This window comes from Bubalus kerabau, chromosome 1, assembly GCF_029407905.1.
Source record: "Bubalus kerabau isolate K-KA32 ecotype Philippines breed swamp buffalo chromosome 1, PCC_UOA_SB_1v2, whole genome shotgun sequence".
NCBI lineage: Eukaryota > Metazoa > Chordata > Mammalia > Artiodactyla > Bovidae > Bubalus > Bubalus kerabau.
The window spans coordinates 84,436,430-84,461,347 of record NC_073624.1 but is presented as its reverse complement, the minus strand read 5'-3'; the positions used below and the strand labels follow the sequence as shown (position 1 = coordinate 84,461,347).

Genomic DNA, 24,918 nt, shown 5'->3' with positions numbered 1-24,918 from the left:
TGTTCACATCTGAATGATAAGATGCATTTATCAAAGAAAGTCTTCTTGGTACCGGATTTGGTGCTGCATCGTTGAAAAGACACAGCCCGCCCTCAGCATACATTCTAGCAGGAAAGACAGACAATAAATAGGAAATTGAGTTTAAGAGATCATGAGAGTTGTGACACAGGCTTGAAGGAAACACAGAGTGATGTGATGGGCAGCTCCTCTTCTCTGGGGCTGTGATACTTTGGCAGAGGCTGAAAGCAAACCTGAAAATCTGTACTCTAGAGTTAATGTTTCATTATTATTTCTACATGGACTAAATTAATTATTGTTTAAAAGGGAATAGAATGCACTTTGGAGCTGTATGCACAGAATCTGGCTTTGGGTGAGTTGCTTCTCTTTTCTGGGCATCTGCTTCCTCCTCTGCAATTTGGCCATAATGATATCCATCTAACCAAGCCATGAATGGAACTAAAGAAGGAAAATACAATAATGTATCAGATACATGCTTCTGTATTAGTCATTTATATTACCCAGCAACCTTAGAACATAGGCACCATTATTACCCTCATTTTGTAGATGAGGAAACTGAGCATACATAAGGTAGAAATGCAATTTAAATGAGGGCAATTTGACTGCAAATCCCCATGCTTTTCAAATACTGTTCCCCAGTATTAGCACTTGACAGTCAGGGCTCAGTCATCTTCCCTTCACTTTGGGTGAACACAATTTTAGAAAACAGAAATCCTTTTACAAGTTTATCCTATGAAAATAATGAATAAGCACAAAGAGTTAGCTAAAGAATGCCCATCACCTGTTAAATAACATTTTTTTAAAATTATTTTAATGTTAATGTCCAACAAATATATCATAGAGCCATAAAATAATGGTTGTAAAATATCAAATGACACGAAGAAATGTTCATTATATGTCAACTGAAAAGCAAGTTAAACTTGTCCAGTGTGATCAATTTCTGTATATATATATGCCCCAAAGAAAAAAAATCCAGAAAATACATTTTCTTTGTGCTTTTCTATATTTTTCAAAATTTTGGTAATAAACATGTTCTTTCAGTACAAGAGAAACCAGAGGATGAGAGTTATCCAAACACTACTCCTTTTTAAGCACACTGTTCATCTTTTCGTATTTATATAATATTTTTCCTTGTGGAATAATATTCTGTTAACAAAGATAAAGTATTCCAACAATACGTTGTATTCTCAGAAGTTTGGAAGCCAAGGGTAGGCAAATAGACTCAGCCCTAACATTGGCACTGTCTCCCAGTTTGCATGCAGCAGAGCACCTCCTCTGGGATGCTCCTCTCTCGAAGTTCATCGCCTTCACTGCAAAGGACCTTTACCTGCCTCTCCGGGCAACTAGGAGCTTCCCTGGTGGCTCAGCGGATAAAGAACATGCCTGTAATGCAGGAGACACAGGAGACTCGGTTCAGTACCTGGGTTGGAAAGATCCCCTGGAAGAGGACATGGCAACCTGCTCCAGTATTCTTGCTTGGAGAATCCCATGGACTGAGGAGTCTGCCAAGAGCAACTAGGCACCAGACAACAAAAGGAGCAGGAGGAATATTCATCTCCCTGGTGGAGAGGAGGTGCATCTTTTTTCTGCTACTCAAAATAGTTAAAACACTGATCTTTAATGTAGAACAGGCTAAAGAATGGGTTGTTGGAATGAGACATTTTAATGTAACAGCCATTGTCCCAGGGTAAGGAAATCAGACTTCATTTTATCTGAATTTAACTGTAAACTTCATCAGCATCCTTAGAATTCTGACTACAACTACAAATGATACTTTCATGGTTGGAGACCCCTATGGTGCACTAACCTATAAAACAAATGAATTAGAAGCTTTTCTGCATCGCAAAAGAAGATGCTTTGCTTCACAAAAAGATTCACCTCAGGGCTTTTTAAATATCTGGATCCTTCTGAACAGCTGTTTGTTTGTTTACAGGTCATTAAGTATTTGGCTGAAAGATGAGACGAGGCCAGGGTGAGCCAAAGAGCAGTGCCACCGTGAACTAGAGATCAGTTAAACCTGGAAATAGAGCTCTCTGGTGGAGAATCCAACCCCTTTGTTTCTCTGCCCTGAGTCTGCGAAGGAACCGTTAGGGCGCTAAGAAAAGCTAGGCAAACTAGCAAGAAAGTACATAGTTTTCCTGTATTTCTGAGAAAGCTGCTATGGGTTCAGCCATGGTCAAGGAGGTTGGGGGAGGGGCTCCCACAGGCCTCAGTGGGAGGCCTGGCCCTTAGACTAGTTGGTGGCTAGGACTTTGTTGTCACACGATTGTGATGGGAGGAACCCGTCAAGGTCCTGCTCTGCTGCTGCAGCTTTGGGACAAGGGCTATTGTTGTGGCTCCAGAACACTCGCTGACACAAGTCTTAAGCCAGTGAAGGGTCCCAAAGGTATCCTGCCCCGGGGTTCTTTAACCTACTGCAATTAACAGGTCTGACTTCGGGCTTCCCTGGTGGCTTAGATGGTAAAGAATCTGCCTGCAATGCAGGAGACCTGGGTTCATTCTCTGGTTTGAGAAGATCCCCTGGAGAAGGGAATGGCTACCTACTCCAGTATTCTTGCCTAGAGAACTCCATGGACAGCGGAGCCTGACTGGCTACAGTCCGTGGGGTCGCAAAGAGCTGGACATGACTGAGTCTGTGAATTGAATTGTACCTCTGTTAACTAGATGGACCCAAACACCATTAAAAATAAGAATTAGACCCAGTTTATCCCCTCTCATTTCCTTAGAATTCTATGCTACTTCTTCCCAACAAAGTCCAGGCCTGGGTCGTGCCATCTCTTTTCCCACCTGACAAGCAGACTGGTTTGAGGTTTTACTGTTCAACCGTTGCTTTCTGTTTCACTTAATGAAAATTTTAATTTTTCTGGCAATTATTGATCTGGTGTCAGTCTTTTATTCTACAGGCAATGATTTATGGCCAAATTATATAATGTGCATTGATCCGAGATCTAACCCCTTTACTGCATTTATTTTCCTACTAGTCTGGGAATCAGAGCTGACAGCACTCACTTTCTGACAACTTAGCCAAAATTTAGAATCATTTAAATTTAGCCAAAATTTAGCATCATTTCAGTGGCACATGCAGGAGTCACCCACACTCCCCTCTCAGTTTAACTTGTACCTGGAATGGTGCATTCATATTCGCTCAGTCACGTCTGACTCATTGTAACCCTTTGGATTATAACCTGCCAGGTGCCACTGTCCACGGGATTTCCTGGAGTGGGTTGCCATTTACCTCCTCCAGGGTATCTTCCTGACCCAGGAATCGAACCTGCACCTCCTGTGTCTCCTGCATTGCAAGCGGACTCTTTACCCACTGAGCCAAGCCATGGACTATTGAGTACTGGCTCCAAATCCAAGGTACCTATGTTGGCCAACAAAAGGACCCTTCTAATGCTGATCTCATGGTACCACTTACACATTCCAGGAGTGGCCTCTAAAAGCAGTTGAACCTATTGACCAATTCCTGCCTGGGAGAACAGCTAAATAATAATGATGTCAAACCAAATTCCTTTGTCAATTGCATTGTCACGTATAAATGGACAACACTAAACAATTTTAGCCAAAAGTTTTCCCCAGTCAGTTATACAGGACTTCATTTGGGGACTGAATTACCTTGGAATCAAATCAGGTGGTAGTCCTTTTCAAAATTAAACATAATTCAGGAGTTAAGACACCTCAAGGGCAGAAATAAATGAGCTTTTAGTAAATTCTTCCCTCAAAATACTCCAGGTCAAAGTCTGTTCCTCTTGACTTTTTAATGGGACAGAATGTAGGAAATTCAACAAAGTATTTCTTTAAATTCTGAAACAGCTCAGAAATGAAATCCTCTACACTGCCATAGATATTATTGAGTTTATTTTCTGTGATTTTACTTAAGAGCCTTTGTTGTGTAGGTATCCTTTTGAAAAATTTCTTTAAGAGCTTAAAATTCTCCTCCCTCAAAAAAAAAAAAGTGCCTTTCTTTTGTAATAAATTCTGATCCTTAAGAGCTTTGCAAATCATTCTATTTCCTACCTTATCTTGGCAGCTAAAAGAGTATAGTGCCTGCCTGGTGAGAGCAAGCTTGAGTGGCTATGAGAAGGGACAAGAGGGAAAATTTTATTGTATGCATGTTTTACCTTTCAAATTGTGAAACTTATGCATGTATTATCTATCCGAAAAATTAATAAAATGTAAGATGGCATGATGATGGCAACTCAGAAGGCTGTTCTTTATTCTGCTATTATTCCTTCTCTGGTTTTGGTGAGAATCAGTAGGCTATTTTATTTTGCTTTGTTTATTTTCATGACAGCCTTAAGAGTTTGACTCCTTGAATCAGTGCCTTTTATTCTCAATTGCCTCATATTCTTATTGGAATTAGGCTAGATATAAATATACCAATACACACAGAAACACACGCATACACATGTTACACACTTCAATCCTAATGCTAAAAGGTCCCTGGAGAGCTCCTGTTCCCATCCCCTGACCTGATGAATGAAAAAGACCCAGCACAGGGGATTCCCACACCCTCTGTTAATGGGGGTCCTAGATCCAGAACCCAGGTCTCAGGACAATTCCCAGTCCATTGCCTTTTCCATTAACTTTGAAAATACATTTTAAGTCCATGAAAAACATGATTTGCTTATTGCATACCACTTGGAAAAGCTTAATAATCGCAAAAGCAAAAGGTATCTCCAAGAACTAATTTTCATCTTTATAGGAAAATGAAATGAGCCCAGTCTATTTTTTCTTTAGCAGAGCTATTTATATTCAGCAATGTGCGTTACTTTGAGGAAAAGGACATTAGTATAGTCGGTTTCTGCTCTGCTGGTTCTTTCCTCCCCATTACCTTGAGCTAAAATATAAACTCCTTAGCACAGCATCCAGTGTCCTTTGGATTTCTACTTTCCTGCCCGGGCTTTCAGCTCCACCCCACCCCCACATACACACAACTCCTCACTTTCTACCACTCCAAACTGTTTCTGGGTTTCCAAATTGTGGGTTTCTCACATTTTCCTGCGTCTGCACTGGCTGTCCCCTCTGCCAGGTTTCCGTCTTCCATCAAAACCACCCGACCAGATAACTCTTCCATAAAGACTCAATGTCACTGCCTCGAAAACACTCGCCTGGCCCCACAGATGTCCTTAGTTGCCTTTTCCTTTGTGCTCCCACTTTGTAGATGCCTCTTCAGTGTTTATCTCACTGCCAGGCGAATAATGATGACATTTGTCTCCCTAATAAACCCTGCTTTCCAGAACAAGACAGTTGATTTTTTCATAACTATCTCCACATCGTCTGCCCAGCACTGTGCTCAGCGCATAGTAGGTGATCAACAAATGTTCTCAGGAGGAAAAGAGGGAGAGAGGGGAGGAAAGGAGGCCATTATTTGGGATGCCAACAGGAAAAAAAAAAGCCCTTCTATATGCTTGCCTTTGGACTGTGGTCAAAGAAAAGAATGTTTTGCCCGCAGCCAGTGGCCCCAAAATAGCTGCTTAAAAAGAACCTTTACAGAAAATCAGGCAGCCCAGGCCTCGGGTAAGAAAGCCACAGGCACTCTATTGGCTGCCACATTCCTTCTTTCTCTCTAGACTCATGCCTGGGAGCTACTGCTTAGTGGAACATTCTCTTCACCCTGCGTCAAGACAGAGAAGCATTTGCAAAAGCCCTGGGTCCTGAGCAACGTGCAGAACTCCCTGTGCTCTGCTACCAAAACAGCATCACGCTCAAGGCTGAGAATGATGTCGTAGCAGCCCAGGCTGTGTGCCACGAATTTGTTTTCCCACTCGCCCTGGTCTCTTGCACTTTACTTAGTGAAACCAGTTTCTCCAACTGGGAAGGAACAAAAGAAACACACACAGGTCTGACAGCTGAGTTCTAATCCCCACTGGACCCTGTGCTGTGAGTACATTTTTCTCTTTTTTCTCAGTTTCCTCTTCCATAAAATGAGTCTCCCATAGCTCTTTTGTAATTCTGTGTTCAGAGCGTACCGAGGTTGTAGAAATACACGCTTAATCAATATGAGTCATCGACCAACACATGGTCGATGTGAAGACACAGTTCCACATGCATAGGTGTATGTGAGGGACTGAAAGAAACCTTGGAGACAAGCCTTGCCCTCCAAGGGCCAACAGTCTAGTTGGTGGAGCTTTAATGCACACAATTCATGCCAAAAAAGAGGAAAGCAGTGTGCAAAGCACCAGGTGATAGGGAGAAATGGTAAAAACTTTGCCACCACCTAGCTGCTATGTCAGCAACCTCACTCATAAACAGAGTAGGAAGAGAATGAACCACTTAACTACTGATAACAACACAACTCGCATCCCCATCCTTATGGTGATGCTCATAAGTCAGTGAATAAGCTAAGGTTTCATTTAGACATTTTAAAACAATTTCAGCATCAAATCAGAAAAGCGAGAAGAGAAGAAAAGAAAACTTCACCCTCCTGTATTAACCCATAAGACTCTAATACAAATAATGTCAATAAGAGTAACAACAGCAACTTCCCCAGCTCTGGTCACTGAGTCAACTGATGGGTATCTGCATTATGAAAAATCAAATGACTTGGATCCGTTTTGGAGGACTTTGCTCCCATGGAGAGTGCTTCCCTGACACTCACATCCACCTCAATTGCGGAGGAAAAATAGTATCAATATATCCCCACCATGGTTGTGACAAGAGCTTCATTTCCTTTGGCGGTGTTTTGAGAGTTGCCCCTCCTTTCTCCTGCTTTCCTCCTTCCTCTTGTCACCCACACACTTTTGCTGATTCTTGCAAAGAAAATCAATGTGCAAAGACAACTTCCCACTGTATTCACATTTCTCCCAGGCCCTGCTCACAGGACTGCCTGCCTGCTTTAACCTATTTAACGAGACAGTAAGAGAATTATAACTGCTTCCAGGCAAACTCCAGTTTCAGACTAGAGGAGATTGCACATAACTTGCAAATATTAAAGTTCAGGCACCACGCAGAATCACGGGCTGGGATCTCAGCATCGTCGAGTCATTCATTTGGGAAAATTCATTGATTTCATTTTCAGCTTTTTTTTCTGTGGGGTTTGAGTTTTCTTCCCTTTTTCTCATATTGATTTATTCTGCTGGGGTGGCTGGAATAGTACTTTTTAGCAAGAGTGGGTTGTAACTCTGAACCTCTATAAAGAAGATTAAGCCTGTTGATTTGCTTGGCACCCTCATTTCCTCTGTTCCTCTATTAAGCTCCTCAAACTTCATCATTTCACCATATAGAACACTAAATTAAAAGAGAAATGCCCTGTCAGATAACTAATTCTGAAAATTAAAATACTACCATTTGATTATTGTTTCAGTCTCCCATTTGCCTTTTAACCTAATGGAGTTAGTAAACTCATTTCCTTTGTACATTTCTCTCAATCACATCTCGAGTGACAGGTTATTTTGCTAATGCTTTCAGACAGTAATGGAGAATCATGTGGTCAGCACACTAACATAAAAGACTAATTTCCAAGTCCATCAGTGGCTCTCACTCACCAGAAAACCACATCCTGGTGGAGGCACCGGCCTGGGAGCCAGTTCGCAAGGGATCAGAAACGCTGCCCGCACCCTCTTTCTACCCCATGGCTGTCTCTGGATTTTCAGGGTTGATAAGCAATGCCAATAGCTTCTTTTTTTTCCTCATGAAATGGCATGCAGCCAGCACCCCACAATTACACCCTTCCCATCTTAAACTCCAGAAGAAAATGGATGTAAATCTAGCAATCTCTATTCGAAAGTTGCTCCTTTTTTACATGTAGAGCCCATAACTGTACTATTGAGTATGTCATTTTTTTTTCTTTATGCTTGCTTGAGCTTCATATTATTTTAATACCCCACATATGTTGTGCTCAGGGTGGGAGCTGGGGTATGGGATGGAAGTATGACCAGGAGTTGTGGAATTATTAATGAATAAACTCCAACATCTACGAACTTCTGTCCCAGCCAAAGCTCTGATGAGGGGAAAAGCTAATTCAGACATTGCAGGTCATACTTGAAGATATTTATAGAATGCCATGTGCTATCTATAGGAGATCTTTAAACCTGGGGGCCAAAAGCATAAGCAACATTCTGAAGCAGGAATTGCCATTTTTTATAAAAAGGAGAGAATAGGTAGTAAAATCTAAGATCTAGAGAAGCCAATCCATCAGTGATTCAACTACAATTTCCACAGTTCCTTTTAGACAAAATAAAAAAGAGAGAGAGAGAATAAAGCAGCATTCAACCCAGGATATTTCCAGAAAGGTCATTAGAAGCCATTATGCCACTGTCTTAAGCTTTGTAGACGTCAAAGTGAAAGAATTAGTCTTGGTACCTCTGAAATAAAATAGATAGGGTCAACAGCTGTAAGTGAAAGGACATTTATATTTCTTCTTTGTGATTTTTTTTCTCAAACTCACAGGTATGTGAAATCAATAGGGTCATCTGGTTTGAAGGATAACTAAGGAAGCCAGAATCCTAGAGCCAAAACACCAATCTGTTCTCCAAAACCAGCCCCCACATTTTGACTGTGAAGGTCTGCCATTCATCTTGTTCTCCAAAGTTGGGGGTCTGCTATGGGGCTTCTCCAAGTAACAGCTGCACCCCTATCACATACAGACCACACTGGACTTCACCTGATGTCTAATGTGGCCACTGGGATTCAGGTCCACCTCAGATCCTTTGGTTGAACATTGTTAGATCTTGCCCCTAAACCCCAACGGCTGCTTCACCTAGCATATGCCTCCCCATCAATGGAGTCTCTACTGCCCAAAGGCATGGCGCTGAACTCCTGCAGACCACTCCAGCCTTGGCTGGATCAGCTTAGGGCTTGGCAGATGAGCCCTACGTGCCCCCCACCTCACTCCCTCCTGCCCAGCAGCTCTCCATTGGGTCCCAGTATTCACTTCTCATACTGTGTATATTAAGCACCTACTCAGTTCCAGTCATTGTGCAAAGCACCACAGTCACGACATTGAAATAGGCCATACTCTGCCTTCTGGGCTCAGACTAGTGGAAGGGACAGCAAATCAGAGACCACGAAGATTGCTGTGACAGAGGAGGAACCCTGACCTGGCATCCTCCTCCCACTCACCTTTGAAATGGCCTCAAATTCTCACACACAATTTTTACAAGAGATGATCAACTGGGAACCGCTGACTGTTGACACATATGAGGAGGTGAGGTGTTAGATGCTCAGTCATGTTTGATTCTTTGAGACCCCATGGACTGTAGCCCACCAGGCTCCTCTGTCCATGGGATCTTCCAGGCAACAATACTAGAGTAGATTGCCATGCCTTCCTCCAGGGGATCTTCCCAACCCAGGGATGGAACCCGCATCTCTTCCGTCTCTTGCATTGGCAAGTGAGTTCTTTGCCACTAGAGCCACCTGGGAAGCCCAATTCCAATTGAAATATATAATTCCTGTTAAAATGAGCAATGTGGAGTAGTTCAGTATTTCCCCACAGATTATAATTTCAGGATCACTGCTGGCCAAACTCCTCAGGGCCTGGTGCACATTCATTTAAGGAAGACTCATTGGAAAAGACCCTGATGCTAGGAAGGATTGAAGGCAGGAGGAGAAGGGGACAACAGAGGATGAGATGGTTGGATGGCATCACCGACTTGATTGACATGAGTTTGAGCAAGCTCCAGGAATTGGTGATGGACAGGGAAGCCTGGCGTGCTGCAGTCCATGGGGGTGCAAAATCCATGGAGGGGCATGACTGAGCGACTGAACTGAACCGAACTGAACTGCCTGAAGGATACACAGATTAGCTGGTCCACTTTGAGGACGTAAATAAACTGCTCAACTCTCTCTGAGGACCTCCATCAAACCTCTTAATTTAGGGGTTTGAGAGAACTCTTAGGGCTCCATGGGACATACCTTGCTCTGCACAGTCTAAAATTTAGCAGAAGAGGGTAGGTACTCCTCTCTTCTTGAATACTCTCTTCTTTTGAATTCCTTGCACACCATTTTCTCCCTAACTCCTTCCTACTTAACTTCTTAGTCAATATGAAGGTTATTTGCTCTTGTCATCCAAAATTGAATCGTCCCCATCAAACTTGTTCCTGCTTTTAGGTTCATTTGTGACCCAGCCTCTGTCCATCTCTCAAGGCTCATCCAAACCTCCACCACTGCCCTCAGACTGCAGCCAGATGGGGCATGTTTCAGTTTCTCAGGCTTGCCATATTTACATTTACCAGATGGCTCAGTGGTAAAGAATCTGCCTGCCAAAGCAGGAGATGCAGGAGACACAGCCTTGATCCCTGGGTTGGAAAGACCCCCTGGAGGAGGAAATGGCAACCCACTACAGTATTTTTGCTTGGGAAATCCCATGGACAGAGGGGGCTGGTGGGCTACAGTCCATGGGGTCACAAAGAGTCAGACACTACTGAGCATGCACACACACCTCACTTTTACACATGATATTCCCTCTGCCTAAAATGCTTGAATACCTGTACACACACGCACATACTCACAAACACACACACACATCTTTCCCTAGGTTAGCTCATCTTTCAGGTGCCTCTTCTTCCCGGAAAACTTCCATGACTCTACCTCTGTCTCCTGCAGCTGTGTAGCTTGCTCCTGCTATGTAATACCACAACACTCTGGACCTCTCACTTTAATGTAATTGCTATACACTCTGTGAAGTGTCTGACACAAAATGAAGTGAATTAAATTGCTCCTTCTGAAACATGGATTTTCTGAAGAATGAGTTGAGGGATACTCTGAGAAACAGCCTCAAGAGACATACTGTTGTATGCTTCTGTGAAGATTTTGTTGAGGACATTGTTTATCGTTTTTATAGAGCCTTTTTCATGAAGATCTGGGGGTGAGGGTGCCACTTTCTGCTCTTGATTTAGCAATAGTAGTATTTCTCTTGATACAATTCTTTAATCTTAAATACATTATCAATTGTGTAAGGATTATGTAACCTTTGTTATACTGGCTGCTATAAACCTAAATAATAAATTGTGCCCCATTCTTTATGGGGTGAATTTTATGAATTTTTCTCATTTCTGTTTCACATTTCATACCTATTTTCGAATTACAATTTCATGTTAGCTTGCTGCATGTTACTGTTGCATAATTGTAAGTGAACAAAACTTTGATGGAATAAGGTCAGATTTAATTAATCAAATAAACAAATGAAGTGATAAAGGAGTAGAAAGTTGAACAAAGTAGAATCTATATGAGGGAAGAATATATCAGTTAGTATTCTTTAATTTCAAGTCATTTCAACCCCTAACTGGCTTAAACAACAGCAAGATATTGATTTAATTTGACAAGCTCAGTGGCAGTTGTTTTCAGATGGGGTTTGATCCAGAGGCTCAAGGAAGATCCATAGGGGTAGAAACTGTGTCTGTTTGGTTTACTGTTGAATTTCCAGCAAAAAAGGTAGCTGGTACAACAGTGCCCAGTACAGATTTGCTGAATTTGTTGTTGTAGAATTCCTACAATCTTGTACAAAAATCCCAGGACCTGGACTTGGAACACATGCCCTTCCCTGAACCAGTTTTTTGATCAGGAAAATCTAGCGCTCTGTTTCCAGGCCTGAGTCCCATGATCCCAACAGCAAACCAGGGAGGAGTCTCCAGTGAAACCTTGTGTACTCACAGTGAAGGAAGGTGGTTCCCCAAAGGAAATCTGGGCGTTACAAAGGAGAAAGAAATGCTGGATTGGCAGAAAAACAAATATGCACATCAACGGACTATCAAGAAGATGATATCTGAGTTGAATTTTAAAAGATAAGCAAGAGTTAGTAAAAGAGGACCTTTATCAGTGGGTAACCTTCTAGGTGTGTTCAAAGCACAGAGGCATAAAATAGCTTGATGCTTTCGAGGAACTGTAAACAACTTAACACGATAAGAGCAAACAAGGATTGGGAGTGGTAGGAAAAGAAACTAGAAAGATTAGCAGAGTATAAATATGAAAGACCTTTTAGGATAACCAAATAGGGTGCAATGTATCCGGAAACTGCTGGGAAGCCTATGTAGGATTCCTCAGCAGGCAAACATGCCTTACAGCTAAGTCCATGCAGGTCATTACAGGGGCAGGATGACTCATTCTGGAAACACTCAGTAGGGCTGAGTCTGCAGGTCAGGAAAACGTCCCAAATGTGGGCAAACCAGACACAAGGAACAGGGACCAAGCAAAGCCTAGGAACCCAGCAGACCTGGGAATCAAACAGAGCCTGCCAACATCATCAGGTTCTTGCTTTTTTAAAATACCAAGCTTGTGGCCTAAACCATCAGAATTATTCATCTTCATGTGAAAATATTCTTCAATGAGCCAAGGCCTTCATAACATGACTTGGTTGGGAATTGTATGTTAGCTGGGGCTGCCATAACAAAGTACACAAATTGGATGCCTTAAGCAAGAGAAATGTATTGTCTCACAGCCCTAGAGGCTAGAAGGCTGAGATCAAGATGTCAGCAAGGTTGGTTCCTTCTAAGTGTTGCAGGAAGGGGCACCCCTTCCAGGGCCCGAAAGGGAGCTCTTGTCTAACACTCAGAAATGAATGGTCTGAGGAGACACACATGCTGACAAAGCAAAAGGCTTTATTGGGAACAAGTGCCCTGGAGGAGAGTAATAAGGTAAGGGAACCCAGGAGAACTGCTCTGCCACATGGTTCGCAGTCTCAGGTTTTATGGTGATGGGATTAGTTTCTGGGTTTTCTCTGGCCAATCACTCTACTCAGGGTCCTTCCTGGTGGCGCACGCATTGCTCAGCCAAGATGGATGCCAGCAAGAAGGATTCTGGGAGGTGGTCGGACACGTGGCATCTCCATTTGACCTTTCCTGAACTCTTCGGGTTGGTGATGGCTTATTAGTTCTGTGTTCCTTAGTAGCACTCCCTGTTGTAAAATGACTTAGTGCAAATGGTTACTATGGTGCCTGCACAGGGTGGGTGGCTTCAGTTAGTGTGCTTCTCCTAACATAAGGACCATGAGGAAAATCTATGCCCAAGTCTCGTGCTGAGATTCTGGTGGTTCCTTGGCTTATCTATAAGACATATCACCTTGACCTCTGCCTTCTTCACGTGGTATTCTTCCTATGTGCATGTCTGTTTGCTCTTTCTAGAAGAACACCAGTCATACTGGACTAGGGCTCACCCAAAGACCTCATTTTAACCTGATTATTTCCGTAAAGATTCTATTTCCAATAAATTACATTCTGAGATACTGGAAGTGAAGACTCCCAACTCATGAATGTTTGAAGGACACACTTCAGTGTAAAGATATCATTTACAAAAATATGCATTTGTTATCAAAGCTTTAAAAGAAAAATAGACATTCCCTAAGTGAATTGATTTATTTACAAAAGATTTAGAGATTCTCTTCACTGGGGTTGAGACCTGGGCATCTCCAAGATGCTGGCTTACCGCTCTTCCCTCATAGACCCTGACACCAGACTCATTGGAAACATGGCACTGTTGCCTATCAGAAGTCAGTTCAAAGGACCTGCCCCTAGAGAGACAAAAGATACAGATATTGTGGATGAAGCTATCTATTACTTCAAGGCCAATATCCTCTTCAAAAACTATGAAATTAAGAATGAAGCCTATAGGACCTTGATATATATATAACTCTCTACATTTCCAAGTGTCAACAGAAACCCCAAAAGTGCAGTTCTAAAAGCCAAGGTGAGAAAGAAATGTATACACTGGGAATCACTAATTTTCCCATTTCCAGAGAGCCTTTGGTTTTGCACTTAATGCCATTTACGCCAAACCTGCAAACAGGAGGATGAAGTGATGAGAGCCTACTTACAACAGCTGAGGTAAGAGGTTGGACTGAGACTTTATGAGAAAGTTTTTGACCCTCAGAATGATAAACCCAGCAAGTGGTGGCCTTGCTTTGTGAAGAGACAACTCATGAACAAGAGTCTTTCAGGACCTGTACAGCAAAGACAGCCTTGGACAGACATGGTCTCCACAGCTGTGGGCAGCATTTACAGCAAGATGTGCACAGTTCTTTGCCTTTATTTCATAAAGTTTTATACAGAGGAGAGAAGAGAGTGTGTCTTTACTTGAAGAGCTCTTTATCAAGAATTTGGGGTGGGTTGGGTGTGGAAGAATGAGTTTGGTGATTCGAAATGTCTTCAGTATTAAGCTGGTGCTTAATAAATAATAATAAAGAAATATCTAAAAAAAAAAAAAAGATTTGGTACCATGTAGGTTTGTGTAGACAAAGAAATAACACCATTGGAATAAAAGACCCAGAAGAAACTGAATAGTCCACAATAAAGAATACTTTTTCAGATTAAGTCCAAAATGGTTCTTTCCTAACTTACAGGACTTTGCTTGGAGGCTGGTGTAGAGAAGGGTGGTGTGAGACAATGCCTTATACACCAGCACTGTATAAACTTTCCACCTGCTGAGTCGTTTCTGCATGCCTAGCATTCAATCCTCCCAGCAGCTCTCTGGGGATGGATATTATTATCCTCATTTACAAATGAAGAACCTAAGCACCACTTTAATCCTAACTACATTATTCTAGGCTGCATTTGGGAAGCAGCTGGGCTGAGATTTGAACTCAAATTTCTCTAACCACAAATTATCACATGTACCATCCAAAGTCTCTCAGTCATGTCTGACTCTTTGTTATACAGTTCATGGAACCGTGAACTTCCTGAAGTTCAAGCTGATTTTAGAAAAGGCAGAGGAACCAGAGATCAAATTGCAAACATCCGCTAGATCATCGAAAAGCCAAGAGAGTTCCAGAAAAAAATCTATTTCTCCTTTATTGACTATGCCAAAGCCTTTGACTGTGTGGATCACAATAAACTGTGGAAAATTCTGAAAGAGATGGGAATGCCAGACTACCTGACCTGCCTCTTGAGAAATCTGTATGCAGGTCAGGAAGCAACAGTTAGAACTGGACATGAAACAACAGACTGGTTCCAAATAGGAAAAGGAGTATGTCAAGGCTGTATATTGTCACCCTGCTTATTTAACTTATATGCAGAGTACATCATGAGAAATGCTGGACTGGAAGAAACACAAGCTGGAATCAAGATTGCCAGGAGAAATATCAATAACCTCAGATATGCAGATGACACCACCCTTATGGCAGAAAGTGAAGAGGAACTCAAAAGTGAAAGTGAAAGTGGAGAGTGAAAAAGTTGGCTTAAAGCTCAACATTCAGAAAACTAAGCTCATGGCATCTGGCCCCATCACTTCATGGGAAATAGATGGGAAAACAGTGGAAACAGTGTCAGACTTTCTTTTTTTGGGCTCCAAAATCACTGCAGATAGTGATCGCAGCCATGAAATTAAAAGACGCTTACTCCTTGGAAGGAAAGTTATGACCAACCTAGATAGCATATTCAAAAGCAGAGATATTACTTTGCCAACAAAGGTCTGTCTAGTCAAGGCTATGGTTTTTCCAGTGGTCATGTATGGATATGAGAGTTGGACTGTGAAGAAAGCTGAGCACCAAAGAATTGATGCTTTTGAACTGTGGTGTTGGAGAAGACTCTTGAGAGTCCCTTGGACTACAAGGAGATCCAACCAGTCCATTCTGAAGGAGATCAGCCCTGGGATATCTTTGGAGGGAATGATGCTGAAGCTGAAACTCCAGTACTTTGGCCACCTCATGCAAAGAGTTGACTCATTGGAAAAGACTCTGATGCTGGGAGGGATTGGGGGCAGAAGGAGAAGGGGACGACAGAGGATGAGATGGCTGGATGGCATCACTGACTCGATGGACGTGAGTCTGAGTGAACTCCGGGAATTGGTGAGGGACAGGGAGGCCTGGCGTGCTGCGATTCATGGGGTCGCGAAGAGTCGGACATGACTGAGCGACTGAACTGAACCATCCAAAGTAATTTTGGGAGTCCTGGTTGAAGATCAAGTGTTCACCTTTGCAACAGGTCCAAAAGATGCTGCTCAGTGCATTGTCTAAACAGACAGTAATCCCCTTAACTGGCAACTGTGAACACCCTACAGTGCCCAACATGTTTGCTACCAAACAATAAGTGCTCAACAAATGAAGCTTTTGTGAGGTCACCACAGAGCTGTAAGTCCTCTGATATCAGATTGATTTATTGATTTATTTCTCATCATAAGAAAGTAGCATTGTCTCCAATTAATCGGGAGCTCCAACTGCACCTTTCATAAATATCTTTCTCTTGAGCTTCTCCGTACCCAACTCTGCTGGCCACAAGTGCCTACTGGTCCATCAGAGAGGATTTTCTCATGAAGATGCAGCTGCAGTTCAATGATGCTTTCCTCCACTCCATCCTCCACTGATTCTGTTCCACTGTGTCATTCAGTTTGTTGGAAAACTACTTTCACTTGAAGGTCTCCACTGAAACAATAGACAGGCACCCACAGATGGAGAGTGGACTCTTCGCCCTTATAAGTACTGATTTTCACAACCTCTATGGGTGGAATAAATCATTTTGTCAGTCTTCTTGGCAGTTCTGGAGTTTAGGTAGAAGCTAAAAGGCTACAGCTTAATAGAAGCATTTGTAACCCTGTTAAGATAAACACACACAATTCCAAAAGAAATGCTGAGAAGCCAGACAGCCTAGGTTGTTTTCCCCCAGATTCCCATCAGGTACAAAGTGGAGTTGTACACCAGGAACAAGTGGAGTTACTTCAAAACCAACAGTCTTGTTTCCTGAAAGATCTGTGCTCAAGGTTTAGAAACTCAGGAGTGAATCTAGAGGTGAGAAAGTTTTCACAGTGCAGAGAGATCTAAATCAGATTTGGAATTGCAGAGCACAGGGCTGGGGCCAAACGTTTCCTTAGATTTGTACTGTTTCCCCTTCATTTTGTCTTAAATGTTATTGCTTTGTATCCTTTTTTCATCAACTCAGAATTTGTTCAGTATTCCCTTATTTTACTCCGAGTTAAAATAGAAGAGATTTGGTGCTCTGAAAATTTCTGAAATTGGCTGTTTTGATTTTCCTTAAAAAGAAGGCAATGGGACCCCACTCCAGTACTCTTGCCTGGAAAATCCCATGGGTGGAGGAGCCTGGTAGGCTGCAGTCCATGGGGTCGCGAAGACGCGAAGAGTCGGACACGACTGGGCGACTTCACTTTCATTTTTCACTTTCATGCATTGGAGAAGGAAATGGCAACCTACTCCAGTGTTCTTGCCTGGAAAATCCCAGGGACGGGGGAGCCTGGTGGGCTGCCGTCTATGGGGTCGCACAGAGTCGGACACGACTGAAGCGACTTAGCACCAGCACCAAAGAAATTTAAAAATTAACACCTCCCGCCACCCCCTCCCCCAACGCATGCACATATCCTCATCTTTCAGGAAGATGTTACAGTGTCCCAGAGGGTTGTAGAAGGGATTGAGAGGTCAAAGAATCCCTAGATTTGCAGAGACACCTGTCAGGTTGGGCTCAACACCTGCTGTCGGATCCACCCTCTGCAACCCCGGGGGAAACAGTACTCCCGTGGAATGAAACTCCACTGATTTGTAACTGGAACGAGTGAGGGGGGTTAAGGTTCTAAGGCGACCCAGATGTCAGGGCAGAACTTTCAAACAGGCTGAACTCCACTTCATCTGAGAAAATGCGCCTGAGAGCCCAGCCCTGGAAACTGGGCAGACTGAAAACATGGAGAGTAGCTTGGCCAATGGAAAATGATCATCGTGATGAAATTAATATTTTGAATACGACTTTAAGTGCGACACGGTAACTTGGCTCAGGCCTGGACATTGCGATGAGTTGAGGTTTTCACATGCACTCCTCGGACTTTTGAGTTTTTATTGAGATGACCAGGGTGGGAGGGGAGAGGAGGGAACGGACTTAAGGCTGAAGCTGTGGCTTCTTGCTCGGAGGTGAGACAGCCCAGCCTGTGGGATTACACGAGATAGGATAGAGTACAATCCGGTCCCCAGCGAGGCGAGGCGCGCCGGAAGGAATCGAAGTAAGAGTTTAATTAACTATTCCGCCCCGACTACGCCAAAGGAAAAGAAACCCAAATAGGCAACCCCGAAACCGTTTGATCAGAGGAAATTGGGTTTGTCTTTTTTGCTCCTTCACCCTTCCTGTCTTTCCATCCATCAAAACGCTTGATTTAAAAAAAAAAAAAAAAAAAGCGTATAATTGGGGGCGGGACAGAGAAGACCCGACTGCACTTGAGAACCCCGGCTGCGCCTAGACGAACTTCATCCCGCAGATTGCCCGTACTCAGCTCAGCCCTCCCGCGGCGCCGAGCCGGTCCAACCAGCCGGGTCTCCCCGCGCCCTCGGCCGCCGGAATCCAGCGCCGACCAGCCAGCCTTTCGCAGCCGAGCCGGGGGCGCGTGGGCGCGCGCGGCCCGGATCCCGCGGCGGTTTCCGCGTTCCGCGTTTTGGCTCGCGCCGGGCGGGCGGCCGAGGGCGGGGTGCGCGGCGGCGCGGAGAGGGCTGAGGAGCCGGGCGCACTCCGCCTGCAGCCCCGCGAGCGCCGCCTCCCGCGGCCGCCGCACCAGACAGCGCGCTCCGGAGCGTGCCCGCCTCGCGCCGCCAGCGCTGACCTCCGCGAGGGGCGCCGCGGCCGCAACGGCCACGTCCCGGGTTCCGGATGGTTCCTGTGCTGCGCGCCCTCGCCTGTCGCTGACACCGCGGAGCGCGGGTCCGCAGACCCGCCGCAGAGCCGACGACCGTCCAGCCGAGTCCCGCTCCCTCTCTGAGGTGAGTGGGCTCTGCAGAGGGGCTGCGGGTGCGGCGGTGGGGGACTATCGCCGCGGGGTAAGGGCCGAAAAGGTCCGCGTCACTGCGGGGCATCTGACACTCAGAGTGGTTCGGTGTCGCAGAAGATGCGGGAGATGGGCATAACCGGTTTGTTGGGCTGTGTAGACAGTGAAAGCAGATACTGGGGCTGCGGCACCAGAGGGCTTCAGATAGGCTGCCTGCACCGCTCCTGTTGGCTGCAGCACAACCAACTCTTCCTTTTATTCTTTCCTACGTGGAAACCCGTTCAGGGGCCCCAGAGTTGGGGCGCTGCGGGGCGCAGGGAGACCAGGGCGCATTGGTCAGTGTCCGCCGCTTAGGATCGCCTGTCACCTACCGGCGTCCAGAGGCAGGGTGCCGACTCTCCCCTAACGCTCCGGGGAAAGGGTCGATTGCTTTTTTCCTGGGGTGCATCAGCCCCCTACCTCCCGCCCTAGCAGTGGTGTTTTCTGCATGTAACACGAATATGGGAAAGAATGGGAGCGTCGACTTCCTTTTAGACAGAAAAAGTTAAAGAAACTGGGCATGTTAATAATTAGCAGGACCCGGACTCAGGATGCAGCAGAAAGCTGTTAAATTTTCATTACCCTCTAAGTAAAACAAACGGCATCGCCAGTGACTATTGGCAGTGCCGTGTTATTTTGGGGACTTTGGGGAAATTGTCCACAGATTGTCTTCAGGAGGCTGAAGAAGGAGGTGGGGGTGGGGGAAGGACGGCTGGCACGGCTCTGCGTTCCAGCTTGCCTAAGGAGGGTTCAGAATCACAAGCCAAACACGTTTGGTTGCTGATTTCTTGAAGAGTATGGGAGGCAGAGCCGCCGCGGCCCTGAGCAAGGTGAAGAACACAGCATGGGAACTGCCTAAAGGAAAAGAACATGTAAGGATCTTGCCTCTCCCAAGCAATTCAGCTGCATTTGTGCTATAAAAAGCATGCATATATATGTGGCTTTTAGGATGGGTTTTATGAAGAAGAGGTTGTATGTAATGAAATTGTGTGTACCTGGGTACAGTTTTGTCTACCTCCCGATTTTAACCAGTACTTCAGAAGGGTGTTTGCTGCTGATGTTATGTAATCAATGTGGTTCACTGTCAGATATTTTTTAATGTGTTTTTGGAGTAAAAGGAACTTCCATCTGTTACTTCAGACAAACCCAAGGTGTAGAAGGGTGAGGGTTGCTGAATATTTGCCCTGGTCTGGCTCCAGATGTGTGAGCTCAGCTGTTGCCTGTCACTTAGGTGACAACTGGCCTTTTCCCACTAAGCCTTTGCTGTCTCCATTATCCTCAGTGAAGTGTTCAGTCGCCTTCTATTATCAGAGTGGACTCTAGCCGCTTGGGAGGCGGTAGCCTTGTTTGACCATTCCCAACAATATGTCTGTTTTCAGACTTTAGGAAGGGGAAAAAAAAATCCCATGACAGCAAGATAGATACATTCTGAATTGAGCACCAACTTAATCCAAAGATCCTGCTTTAATCAAGACAGCTCTGGAAGGATGATGCAATATTTGTCAAGCCTTTTTCTCTGGAACAATATTTACTCCCACCAGGGGATTTTAAACTTAAACAGCAGCCATTTATCTTGCTGTCTGGTGGGGCCCGGTTCAGTTTGCCTCCATGTGGTCCCAGCCTAGGTGGCTGGGCCGGGCCTGGGACAGGAATCTGTCATTGTAGCCCAGCTGGAACCTGAAGAAAGCAAAATACAGCACCTGCTGGTACCAGGGAGTTCCTAAATGCAACTGGCAAGTCAGGAAATACAGAGGAGATGTTTTAAAGCCCTTCCAGAAATGTTTATACAAAGGATTTAAAGATTAACAATGCATGTGCTCTACATATTAAAACTAAAAGGTGCTAGAAATAAATGGACATTACCCACAGTTGGAAGTTAACACAGTGCTGATGAACTTGAAAATCTCTGTTTTAATAAACCATGGCTAACGACAGTGACTTCTCATGACTAAGCCTAGGAAGGAAGGAAAGGGAGGGACTTCTGAAGGGCTAAAGGACTGGATGGAACATAAGGGGAGCCATATTGATATAAGCAAATGGGTTTTGTAAGTTAATTTTTCCATTCTTAATTTGCTACTAATTTGTGATTTATCACTGAATGACCCTGTTGGTTCACAGGTTTTTAAGGAAAAGTGATGTATTTTACTCATGTGACAGATTCAATCAGTTCTGCCAGCAATACCACTGAACCTTTAAAAGTTTATCATGTTTTTAAAATCAGGGTCTATGGAACCACCATTTGTCTTTCTGATTAAGGAGGTTGTAATGAGTCAGCTTGGGTCACCCAAGTAAAAGCTAAAATCAGCTGAATGAAGAAAAGACCCTTATAAGAGTTCATAGCTAAACTATAAAGTTTAGAGTCAAATGTAGGTAAAAGTCTGGTTACTCCTAATAACCTCTCCTATGATAACTCTGAAAAGACACAAAATAAAAGAGGTAACAACTTAAAATTTCTTAAGTCAGAATTTTAGAAAGCTGAAATCTAAGTTTTAAAAAGTGACATTGTGAGATAATTTCTATAAAACCTTTTATAATTACTTGAAAATCAAACAAAAGGGAGCTGAGTATTATGACTGACTCTTCATAATACTCATGAAACGGAACAGGAATTTTTTAAATGATTCTCCAGTAATTAAGTGTACCTGTTTTAATGGTATATATGTAGTAGTTGAGAATGCTCATATTACAGGAAACAATTTTCAGAAAAGATTAGTTACTGCAGTTAATTTTCTGGTTAAAGTAGTTTATAAAGAGTAAATTTTTCCTTTTAAAGAAGGAAAGTAATTTTAAAAGTCAAAGTGATCCTCATCTATGCATAAAAATGTTAGAGGCCAATGGGCTAGGGTAGAGGCCTTCCACTTGGGAGAAAAATAGCTCTTTTTTTCCCTCCAGCTTACATAAAATAGTACTAATTGTTTAACTGATTCAAGTGAGAATATTCAGTTTGCTTAAATGCAGGTCTAATTATTTCACAATAAAGAGAGTTAGGAAAGGGAATGAGTTGTGTTTCTAGGTTGGTTGGTTGGTATTTTGAGGGTTCACTCCTACTTTGCTGTCTGGTCTCAGAACAAAGCAGTAGTGTGTTGTGCCCTGGTATCTTTAGAAGGTCTCTGTGAGCACATGAGCTGGGAGAGGAAAGGACGATAGTCCGGGTGCCAAGTCCTGCTTCAGTGATGTTCCTCGAAACCTCAGGTGGCACATGGAGCCAGAGCCAAGTGCCAGGACCCAGCCGGCCCCACTTCTGGATTCTTCCGTCTCCGGACACAGGCAAGCGAACCCCCCCGCGCTGCCAGGAACCAGTTCCCAACCTTCTTATCTACTGCCGTGCAGAACTGAAGTCGCAGAGGTTAATGTGTGTGTTGGTGGAGGAACATTTATGAACAGTGGAAAAGGCCTGGCCCAAAATTGCACTGGGATCCACCTCACTCCCCACTTCCTTCACTCCCCTATCTCCTGAAGGCAAGATGGTGGGAAGAGACAGGCTTTACAAGTTGGAGCAAGCTGATGTCATGACACTCCTGGCACAGAGACACGACAGAATAATTGGACCCTTTCCCATGTGCCAGAATGACATGATTTTTCCAAGAACGATTCCTGAGCCAGTGGTCCACTGGCTCTGACTGTTTCCAGTCCCCTGGGGGTTCAAACCTCTCAAAGAGAATGTAAAATCCTTCCTGTGTCTCTGTTTTGTACGCTTGTTTAGACTAAACTCTAAAATGCATTTTGGTCAGTTTTGAAGAGATGTCTGCAGAACAAGAGTGATTGCCCAGCCTGAACTGATTAGACCTTTCCAGATTCATTTCCCTATGAAGAGAGATTTTAAATATAAAATAAAAATAAAAATGTCAGCAGAGCAGAAGCCAGTGTAAACACTCTAAAACTTAGAGCTGTAAACTAACAAGCAGCTGTCATTTACCTGGACTTAACGTTTTTTCCTCCTGTCGGTAACTTGGTCCTAAGCGACCCTGAAAAACAACTGACCGATTTGACTGCAGTTGCATTTTTCTCACTGGTAAGTTTGGAGTCAACTCTTGGGAGAGAAGCCTTTTATTTCTAGTGGATTACACTTCAGGAAAAAAAAAAAAAGTGAAGGCTGTGTTATTTCAGTTGTTCAAGTACTGAAGTCATGTACTTCTTTCTAAGAGTTTTGTCCTGACCGCTGATTTATAGCACCTACCAGTTTTTGCTTTGTGTACACTTCTCTGTGTTTCCTTCTTGTCTCATTGGGGATCTGGAAAGAAAGAGACATCGATAATACAGTGAAAATATTGTAGTCAGACGCTGCCAGTAAGGAGACCCCTGGGTGCAGCATGCTCTCCCTGAGCTGCCCTGCTTTTATCTGCAACGCAGATCCCACGGCTTGCAATTATGGTCTTTGACTTTGGTAACAATTCTGTTTGAAATGTTTCCAATTACACACAATATTGGCGGCATGTAGCAGCTGCATGCCAAAAAGCATTTCCAAGTATGTTCCAAGAATCAGCCTGTGATTGCTTTTAATTTAAATAAAGGCTATTTGGTTTCCTGTGAAGTTTTTTTATAACCACCTTCTCCCCACCAACCCCATTTTTGTCACCTTTAAAAAAAAAAGTCGGATATAAAGTAGCCAGCACTTAATGTGATACAATATTGGCCCTGGTTTTCTAGGATGGCTCTTGGTTTTGCGCAAGTATGAGGACTGTTCAATAAAGGAAAACTTAAAGAAACATTGTACAGCTGTTTGGATTTCCCCAAAGAAGAAAAGAAGGAAAGATTATCTGACCTTGTATTGTAAGTAGCCAATGTTTCGAATTTTTCTGCCTCCTTCTTTACGGATCTGTCATTGTAATTATCTATTTAGGTCACTGAAGATTCTTTGGTCCAGTGTCTTTCCTTCAGATTCTTCTAGTTTTCTTTTTGTGAACCCATGAACATGTGTTAAAGACACATTAAAAGGGTAGAGAAAGGTCAATAAGAACATTCTTAAAACAGTGGGCTGGTGGGGGAAGGGGGCACAGGAAGAGAACCAGGGAAATAATCTCACCATTCTACAGCAACCAAACCTGCCACATTGCCCCCTCTATGGGCTTGAAATCTCTGAATACTGAAACCTTTTAAAACAGCAGTGGCTTAAATCTTTTAATAGCTACCAGCTACACTTGCCTTATTAAATCTGAAAATAAGAAAATATACACTCTCAGGACTTGGAGTGAAGGGATTAGTTACAGGACTGGGAGGTTCTGTTTCTAGTATGGTTTGTTGGCCCATTTGAAACGTAACACCTAGAGCCAGAGGGTATCCAATAGCTGAGGTGCTAAGATGGTCCCAATTAGGGTGTTTTCACATAGGCTCTTTCAATCCTGGCAAAAGCATCCTATAGAATATAGTGCTTCTTTGGGCTGAACAGTAGTTGACTTGCCTAAGTGCCAACATCTCTTCTGGCATTTTTGGAAATCTTCCATCATGTAATAAATAGTGCTATATAATCCAAATTTGTAAATGCCATGTTTCATGTAGCCCTTTTAGAGACAGCTGAAATTAACCCAGGCTGCTAGGGATTGTTAGATCCTGGAGGTTAGGTTACTGCCTGCATCCAGAGTGCTACCATGAGTGAATGATGGTGGAGGCCTTTGATCAAAGCTGGAAGAAGGTGCAAGGTTAGCCTTAGTGTAAGGAGTGCCCACCAACCAACACTTAGACTTGTCCTTTCTCCTTGAAAACTCTTTCAGTTAAGCAAACCATCTCAGAGGAAATTTATTCAACTCAAGGTAAAATGAGGTTTATGTTGCTTTACCAGCTGAGCACCCCAGGCTGCCAAATACTCAGCCCACCCCGGCCCCTGTGGTTTTGTAGGGACAAAACCTAATATAGTTACTATGGTTGAACTGGAAAGTCTGTTAAAACCTATTTATATATTGGCCAGATCCTCTGGCCTCATGGCACTGCTGTATTCTGGATGCACACACATATACAACCAACCCTCTTTCAATCTAACAATAGTAAACTGATTTAGATCATGGTATAGTTTCACCAAAGGCATTTGTACTTCCCTTTTTCTGTCTTTTATCTCAGTGATAAGTAAATAATATGATATGCTTCTGAAGAAACTCATAACTTGTTAACTGTAATTGATGTTTCCAACTCTGTTATTTACATACTTGAATAATCTAAATTCCATCATTAGGAACTGGATAAGACTTAGATGGTGTGGCATTTTGTTTTGCTTCAAAATATCTGCCAAACAATTTAAGGAACTGTTAGATT

At 43.5% G+C, this 24,918-nt stretch overlaps 1 protein-coding gene and 1 pseudogene across 2 annotated transcripts in view; both read left to right on the top strand.

Moving 5' to 3' along the window:
• Positions 1-24,918, top strand: part of PRICKLE1 (prickle planar cell polarity protein 1) — a 266,282-nt gene that overhangs the window by 135,065 nt on the left and 106,299 nt on the right. Inside the window, exons 1-2 of one of the 2 annotated variants that reach the window (XM_055581227.1) lie at positions 18,390-18,631; positions 23,323-23,445. The exons of the other annotated variant lie outside the window; for it this stretch is intronic. The gene's annotated coding sequence lies outside the window, so the exon portion shown is untranslated. Of the gene's footprint in view, positions 1-18,389; positions 18,632-23,322; positions 23,446-24,918 lie in introns of those variants that run through there. 2 annotated transcript variants of the gene reach the window in all.
• LOC129649658 (actin-related protein 2/3 complex subunit 3-like) lies at positions 13,366-18,630 on the top strand (annotated as a pseudogene).